Source organism: Bubalus bubalis, chromosome 10, assembly GCF_019923935.1.
Source record: "Bubalus bubalis isolate 160015118507 breed Murrah chromosome 10, NDDB_SH_1, whole genome shotgun sequence".
Classification (NCBI taxonomy): Eukaryota; Metazoa; Chordata; class Mammalia; order Artiodactyla; family Bovidae; genus Bubalus; species Bubalus bubalis.
This window is the reverse complement of record NC_059166.1, coordinates 4,646,306-4,655,003: the sequence shown is the minus strand read 5'-3', so window position 1 is coordinate 4,655,003 and position 8,698 is coordinate 4,646,306. Positions and strand designations below refer to the sequence as shown.

Here is an 8,698-nt window from a genome sequence, read left to right as displayed (position 1 = left end):
AATAACAAATATTCAGGAAGCTGCATTCACTGTGAAATTTAACAAAGGGAATTAGCCACAGTGTGTGAACAGTAACTTTAAATAGCAGGAGCAACAAAGAGAACTGTAGCTGATAAAAGAAAACTGGTAATTACAATATTAGTGCCCTTTCCCCATTAAGTCTCTAAGCTATATTAAAAGGTTGCTTGCAATTCCACCCTTCCTTTTTCCTATCAAAATAGAGCAAAATAAAATATAATTGAGACAAATTGCTTTTCTGGATCAATTTTTTACAAAATGGCCCAATCAGGGTAAAATAGTCTCTCCCATAATATACTTTTTAACTGTAAAAATTAATTTAAGAAACTTTCTAAAAATTAAAAAAATATTTCTATAGAGACTCTTTTGCCATGCCAGCCTCAATGGAGGAAGAGAAACAAACCCCATTTTTCTGAGACTTCATCCAGGAAGAACGAACTACATCTTTTCTCTTTAATATTTAATCTAAACTTTATTAATTTTTTTAAAAACTAAAAGATTCTGTGTCTAATTTATGCTCATCTCCAGGATTGCTCCAAAGCGTGGCTCATGTGATATAAAGCTTGCATAAAAGGCTGCGTTATCTTGAGCTTTCTTTATTATCGTTTTAGTTCAGCCATATTTTTCTTTTTAAGCTTTAAAATGCATTGATCTGAAACGAGCCCTTCGCAGTGAAACTCGCTCATTGTGTAAGAACAGGAGGGGAAGTCTGTGAACAGCAGGGCTTTGGTCCCCCCGAGACTCATATCCAGGAGCCAGAGTCACTGTCTCTCCTGGTCCACCACCCAGCTGATGAGAGAGGAGAAACAGCAGCCCAGGAATGTTTTGCCAGAATGAAACACACTGGGTCCTTCTCATGGAGCCCATCCTGTCTCCTTCTGCTCACCTGATGCCCTGTTTTCAGTCCTGAGCTAAACATTTCAAGGTGGCCAAGAAGAGTTGTGTGAATATCCCAAGAAAGATGGCCAGTGTCATAAATGGAGTGAAAATCAGCAAGCTGAGCATGCTTAGATAATGAATCACTTTAGGGAGACAGGGTGGATCTTCTCTCTGATGGTCGGTCAAGTGGAAGAAGTAGAATTTCTGTGAGATTCTAGAAGGGGAGAACTAAGATCAGCAGATGGAAATTGTGTGATGAAATATCATAACTCAGTGTCAGTACTTTCTTATCATTGGTTGTTAAGATTGTTTAGTTTCTAAGTCGTGTCTGACACTTTTGCGACCCCATGGACTGTAGCCCGCCAGGTTCCTCTGTCTGTGAGATTCTCCAGGCAAGAATACTGGAGTTGGCTGCCATTTTCTTCTCCAGTCACCCAACCCAGGGGTGGAACCTGCGTCTCCTTAACTGGAAGGTGGATTCTTTATCACTGAGCCACCGGGGAAGCTCTATCATTGGTTAGTGCCGTCCAAAAAGTTAAATAGATTTCCTTGCCAAGTAGGGAGCTCTTGGTCTCTGGCAGGGTTCCCAGGACACTGACTGATGGCCTTGTCGTGTACACTGCTGCAACTGTCCTGGCGTGGGGTCAACCCCAGCACTGGATGGCCACGTGGCAGAGACTGCTACCCAGCCACCAAAATGTAGCCCCTCCTGTCCACAGTACAGACTTGTCACTGAGAAACAGCCATCCAGCTGGGGACTGCAACTCTCAGCCTCCTTTGTGTATATTTGGGGTCTTGTGACTAGTTTTGACTGACCATTGGAACGTGAGCAGGAGTGATGTTTGTCATTTCCACGCCACAACAGTTAGGAAGCCAGTAAGTCTTCTTCATCCCTTTCTTTCTCCATCTGTGGTCTGGAGACTAAAGACTGCAAGGCCCTAGTGAAGCATTCCGTGTTAGGGGAAGGAGACTTGAAATCTGCTCACAGACCAAGAACTCACCTGCTGAACTGATACGTGCATGAGTGCTTAGTCACTCAGTCGTGTCCGACTCTTTGTGACCCAATGGACTGCAGCCCTCCAGGCTCCTCTGTCCATGGGATTCTCCAGGCAAGGAGACTGGAGTGAGTCGCCATGCCCTCCTTCAGGGGATCTTCCCGACCCAGGGGTTGCAGCTGTGTCCTTTCTGCATTGGCAGGTGGCTCCTTTGCCACAAGTGCCACCTGGGAAGAACCAATACATAGGCCAGTGTTAAGCCAGGGAAATCAGGGGGAATATTTATTTTTTTTTACAACAGCTGGTCTGTCCCTACGGAATGTATCCACTAAATTTTGTTCCAGATGTAAAGAGCTGGCTGATGCAAAGTCAATATGGGTTATTTCTGGAACATACAGACTACACTGGAATTCTAGAAATTTCTTCTTCAGATAATAATTTTCCCTCAGACCAGTGGTGATGACTCTGTTTCATTCCAATCCTAGTTAAGAGCTGCTGTCCTGGGCAGTTTTAGTCAAACTCTCCCAAGATGTCAGGGGAAAGATGTGACTCTGGAGGTGAACTGTTCCTCTCTACTTGCCTCTGGGTCATTTTCTAGGGTAGCATATCATTTGGAGGGGGGTTTTCCTGGTGGCTCAAAGGTCAAGAATCTGCTTGACAATTCAGGAGATGCAGGTTTGATCTCTGGGTCGGGAAGATACCCTGGAGGAGGAAATAACAACCCACTCCAGTATTCTTGCCAGGGAAATCCCATGGACGGAGGAGTCTGGCAGGTTACAGTCCATGGGGTCGCAAAAAGTCGGACATGACTTGGTAACTCAACAGCAACAATAGTTTGGGGGCTGTGCTGGAGACACTCAATCCTAAATAATTTCTGAAATAATTTAGGTGGAAGACTGAGGTCACAGGACCAAAAGTGACCCTAAACAGAACTACGATAGTAACCGCACTATTGGGCTAGAACTGGGTACATTAGCCGGAAGGCAGAACCAGTACATCCCAACGATGACTCAGAGTATTTGCCTCTTCAGACTCTCCAAGGCCCCCTGAAGGCCTGGTCTGTGAAGCTGGATTTCCGCTGTGCAGACACCATTCTTTTACTTCCCCTTCAAGGGGTATTTAATTTCCATGTAACTGTGCAGGCTGGAAGCACACTTAGAACCAAAATAGCACCGATTGTGAAAGAGTGTGACCTTGGCAAAACGCTCCCATGGTTACCCTGTGCTCTGTGGCCATTAAGTATTAATGCAGAGAAGCTGTTTGGGTTGAGAATATAGGTCATCTTTTGTGGGGCAGGGCCCTGAGGCAACAAGAGGTTAATCCTTTGTCAGCGGCCATGTCAATCCACAGCACAACCAGGTTCAGAAGCTGATGTGTTTATTTCCCTTGGCTGCACGCAGCTGGACACTGAGAATGTTATTACTAAAAGATCAAACCTTCATCTCCAGCCAAATTCCTGCAGAGGGCGGGGAAGGGCGGACAACGGGCTTGTTTTTCTGTTGTGTGCTTGGGCTGATGCGTCTATACACACAGACCCAGTAGACCCGTGCGGTCAGGGTAGCATAAGCGCGGAGATATCATTATGAAAACACTGGTGAGCGCGGGGGGTTTTGTCCCCCATCCCCCCGAGGTACTATCAGGGGCCCTTGTTTTCTTTGGTGTCCTAAATCTGCCAGGGAAGAATCTGCCGGCTCCGGAAATTGATGCTGTCTGTCAAGGACAGGGGGAATTTGTGTCTTTCTCTTGGGGGCGGGGCGGGGGGGGGGGCGCTCCTGTCACATCGGCCGGCAGAAGCATGACTCGTTAGGGGCCTGATGGGTCAATACTGAATCTGGGTCTTGCGTTTACGTCATGCTCTTCTTTGACTGAAGAGGTGGGTATAATGCATTATAATACATACTAATTAAGGAAGTGCTCCCTTAGAGAATGCAGTAAGCTGAGGCCAGGGGCCGGAGGGGCTGAGCCACGTGACGTCTTAGGTCCCTGCTTCTGCTAACAAGTCCCTGGGGGCCGGTCTGGCCACCCTGTGCCGGGGGGCCGAGGGCTCCTTATTCAAGATGGAGCCTGGATCCTTCCCGGGGGCATCTGTCTCCAGGACACATAAAGATGATCTGGAGTCGGCTCGGCCGTGTGTGAAGGTGTGAGGGAGGGACGACAGCTGTGCGGCGGTTCATTTCATCGAGGTCCCGGGACCCTGAGAACGGGGCACACTCAGAACCCAGGCGCCCCCTGGTGGCAGGTGGAGCCTCATCCAGAGTTGTGCTTCCTAATACCAGGCAGTGTTTAAGACCTCAAATCATCCTGGTTTCTCTAGAACCCCACAGTCCAGGGCTCCTGGGGGTGCCCCACACACACTGGCATCCTTTATCCCATCAGCCAGATGCACCACAGGCTGCCCGCGAGCTCCGCTGTCTTGGAGAAAATGCCTTCTACGTCTCCATCTGTAAGTCAGACCTCCCGACAGGGAGCTCACCCTGGTCTCTTGTTTTCCAGACTGTCGTCGGTGTTTCTTGGCTTGATGAGGTGTCTGGACACAGAAGGTGAGGAACAGACGCCTTAACTCTGGGACTGGAACGGGCGCCCATACCCTCCCCAGCTCTGGTCTTTGATATCTTGGTTTGAGTCTTACGTCAATGTCGGGGAACAGATTTTCACCCTCGTAGCTCTCCAATGACCATAAGAAACAGAACTACCAATGAAACAGGCCAAGATGACAGAAGCAACCATAATAATCTTCAGACTGAACAAGGAATACCATAGCTCCAGACCTGCCTTACTTGTACTGAGAATTAGAAATGAGTTATTTTCATTTTTCTCTTGAACACGGTTGCTCTTATTAAAGAAGCAGGGACGTGCCCTCACTCATGAAGACATGACCTCTGGGCCCTCGGTGGGCAATGTCTGCTCTTGTGCTGCCTGGGCTCAGCAAGTTACTGGACCACTGTCCCTTGAGACCTGCATCTGTGTGATTTACCCACCTGAGAGCATCTCTGAGGATTAACTGAGCTAAGACGGGGGTCCTGCCATGAACAGTCCATCCTGACACTCCATAAACGTTAGCTGCTGTTAGGAGGATTAGGAGAGCATGGCAAATGTACACTTCCCTGAGCTTTTGTCTTGGGAAGGGAATGGTTCAAGAGTGTGCCAAAGTCAAACTGATTTAGTTTTAGAGAAAGACATTGCTATCTGCTGAGATCTTACTCACCAAGCACCAGCTCACGGTGTGTGCTTACGGCTGATGCAACTGTTAGAAATAAGAGGCTCTGGAACAGCGGATGCCTCCACAGTGGAGTCATGGGATGTGCTTTATTTGTAGGGGGCTGGATAAATTCCGACCCGAGTTATCTTGGGACGGCCCTTAAGTGGCCTGTGTGAGCCGCATTTCGGGCTCAAGCCCAGTTCCTAGAGGACAGGTGTGATATGAGAATGTTGGCGGTGGTCTCGGAAACTTTTGTGGGAGATCAGTCCTCAGATGGATCCGAGGGTCCAAAAGATGTCCCAACCCAGACAAGGGCCACCGGGTAGTGGTCTCAGACATAAAAGCGAGGAAGCCAGCTGCCAATGGTTGGGTGGAAAAAAACAGACACTGATGATTTTGGAAGCTTGCCGATATCTGACATTTCATAAACATTAAATGCATTGACGAGAGAATCGATGCTTCCAATAGAAACTGTGACCCTGAATTTGGTGCTGTGATGATATGGTGTTGAACATCCATCCAGCTGAAAACAGCCTCTTGAATCGTGGGCTCCCACGTGGTTGGGTCCTTATGGTTCAGGGGCATGTGTTCATCACAGGGCCAGTGCAGGCCATGTATTTTCCCTTTGCTCTCTTGACCCCCTGTTATTTTCCCCCACCTGTTTTATCTCTGGATGCGGAGATGACATATTTTTCCCATGGCACAAATACACCCACTTGCATTTTTCAAGGGGACTAATCGTAAAGCGCAGTCAGACTTGGAGACACTGCTACTAAATTTATCTGCAGGAAGAGTGCATTTTGTCTATTTGATACGAGATGGAGCGGTTCTGTTTCCTAAGTGATCCACCTTTGGTCAAAGAAAGTAAGTTCCTGGGAGGAATGAGAACGTTTCCCGTGACTTTTCTCTTTTCCTTCCTCCTCCCATCCTTGACCTTGATATAAACTCAAATGCGTTTAAAATAGAGCCAGTTTGGGGAGCGGGGAGGGGGTGGACTCCAGAGTTCAGTGAACAACTCCACCCTCAAAGGGCCAGTTTCTGTGCCCTAATAAAAGCAGGCTCTGCGCAAAGGCTTGAGGACTGACCGTCCTCCCCACAGGACTCATCCAGACGAACCTGGCGGTTGCACTCTCCTTCCCTCCCCTCTCCTCTGCGCCCCTTTGCATCCCGTCGTCTGGCCGGCTTCGCAGGGCACTGGGAGCCCTGGGGACACTTTCTCCTCTGTGCCTCCTTTTGGGAGGCTGTGGTCATTGGGCTTGACACCAGGCTCCCGTGTGGCTGGGCCTGGGGTGTTGTTAATTGTAGCGCTTCTCAGGCACTTGGCCTCCCAAATATGGCACCGCAGCAGCTGAAGCACCTTATGAAAATAGCATTAAAATGTGTAATGTGCTATAAATAAACAGAAGGAGACAGCCAGGAAGCCGTGCTAATCGCTGCTTTGATGTCGCATGAATTACTGTATTTTTAAGGGCCTCAAGTTTCTGACTGCTTGTTTTGACTCAGCTGCCACGGCTCCACTGAAGGGTTGGACCCAGTTTTCCGACCTCCTCTGCCTCCGCGGTGACAGCCGTTGTCCCTGACTCACAGGAAAACCATTTCTCCACCCTTCCCCTGCTCCCAGCCCTTTCCTGGCAGGACTCCTTGTAAACCTCCACCCCCCTCCCCTTCCCGGGGGGTGGCTGAGCGCGAGGACAGCCGCCTGGCAGGGCTCCAGGTTCTCCCAAGGTCCTGTGTCTCTGCCAGCCGGCCAGGCACCCGGTGGCAACATCCTATTTTTAATCTTGGGTGCCCGGGCGTTCTCTTAGTTGGTCTGCTGGGTCGGGAAATGGAATTTGGCTGGACGGTGTCACTGGGAGCTGTGGGGGACTAAATCCTTCTCTGAGTGGAGCTCACAGCTAGAGACCATCATATGGCCCGGTTTTGCGGGGGCAGGACCTCCCTGCTTTGCCTGTGCAGTGACTGGTCCCTTTAAAACAAGTCCCGGTCCTGACGTGCCCAGCATGAGTCTGAGAGGCCTTGGGTGATAAGGGTTCCATGCCTTCTGTGGTCTTAGGACGACATGGATGCCACAGGCCACGGGTAAAGGCCAGGGGCGGTCCCCACTCTGCACTGCCTAGGTGACCCCTTTCAGACCGGACTCAGGGCAGCCCTCTGGCTAGTTGCTGGGCTCCATGTCCGCTCTGCTCCTGGAACCAGCAGCACCCTCTTGTGGTCGGAAGAGCTGTGGCCAGACTGTTTCCTTTTCCTAATCCTTGCTTTTTTAAGAACTATAGTATTACCATTTTCTCTGTTTTCGCCTTTCCCACTAATTCCTAAAGGGAAAAATGTTATCTATTTAGTTTGAAGATGAATTGGGTAGAGAGACAGAGACGGTGGAGGTACTTTTATCACCACGGTCATCCTTGTATTACCCGCCCCCTCCAATCAGGCTGCATCAGTTCAGTTCAGTTCAGTCGCTCAGTCGTGTCCGACTCTTTGCGACCCCATGAATCACAGCACGCCAGGCCTCCCTGTCCATCACCAACTCCCGGAGTTCACTGAGACTCACATCCATCCAGGCAGTGATGCCATCCAGCCATCTCATCCTCTGTCGTCCCCTTTTCCTCTTGCCCCCAATCCCTCCCAGCATCAGAGTCTTTTCAAATGAGTCAACTCTTCGCATGAGGTGGCCAAAGTACTGGAGTTTCAGCTTCAGCATCATTCCCTCCAAAGAAATCCCAGGGCTGATCTCCTTCAGAATGGACTGGTTGGATCTCCTCTCAAACCCGGACTTGGAAAAACATCTCTTTAATGGTCTCTTCAGGATTCTGTCCTCTCATCCTTATTTACTTCTCTGTCTTAAAATTAAGCCGAATTGTCTTTAAAGCTTTCTGTGTGTTTTTTATTATTGCTTTGTTTCGGAGAATATTGACAACTGCCGTCTGGATGTAGCTGGAAGGCGGAGCCCTTCATGAAACACCCATTTCTGCCTCTGCTGGGGGTTTCTTAGTCTCTTTTGCTAAGTTGGAGCCAAGCCTGCCCTCTGCGGCCACCAGCTACACTCTCCCCTCCCCGCTCCCTCCTGTTCTGCTTCCCTGGGAGGTGTCAGACCCGGTCTTGGGTACGGTCCTCTGCCTGCCCACCTCCACCCATCTTCACCAGAAGGTCCTTCTGCCTTAGCCCTGTGGACACTTCCTCTTCCTCAAACCATTGGCACTTGCAATTCATCCTCGTTAGCAGCTAGTTAGCTTTTTGTAACCAACTTCAGTCCATCTCCCCAAGGATGTTAGTGTTTCTCACGAGCAGGGACCAGCCACGCACCTTTGTTCCCCCTTGGCTAGTGCAAAAGTGGCAATGGTGGGCCACGTGAGTCCGTGTGGGCCTCTCACGACCTGTGGGGCCCTGGCCCTGTGTGCACTAGTGTCCCACATCCTCACAATGACCTTCGGAGGTCAACCTCCTTACAATGATCAGAGGACGCTGTCTCACAGCAGGAGGCATGGGGACTCGGAGAGCACAGGGCCTTTGTCTTGGTCCCGTGAGGACGGGACGGACCCAGGACTGTGATCCTAAACACAGATTGCTTTCTCACTACAGTCAGTCAGTCCCGCCGTCTTGACAAAGACTC

General features: G+C 49.7%; 1 long non-coding RNA gene across 2 annotated transcripts; it reads left to right on the top strand.

Moving 5' to 3' along the window:
• Positions 1-3,370: 3,370 nt before the first annotated feature.
• Positions 3,371-5,562, top strand: LOC112587322. Of its 2 annotated transcripts, none has more exons than XR_003111804.2 (2): positions 3,371-3,486; positions 4,386-5,562. It is a non-coding gene; the product is annotated as an uncharacterized LOC112587322 (long non-coding RNA). The 2 variants fall into 2 exon arrangements; XR_003111803.3 differs by having other exon boundaries at positions 3,430-3,522.
• Positions 5,563-8,698: the final 3,136 nt, after the last annotated feature.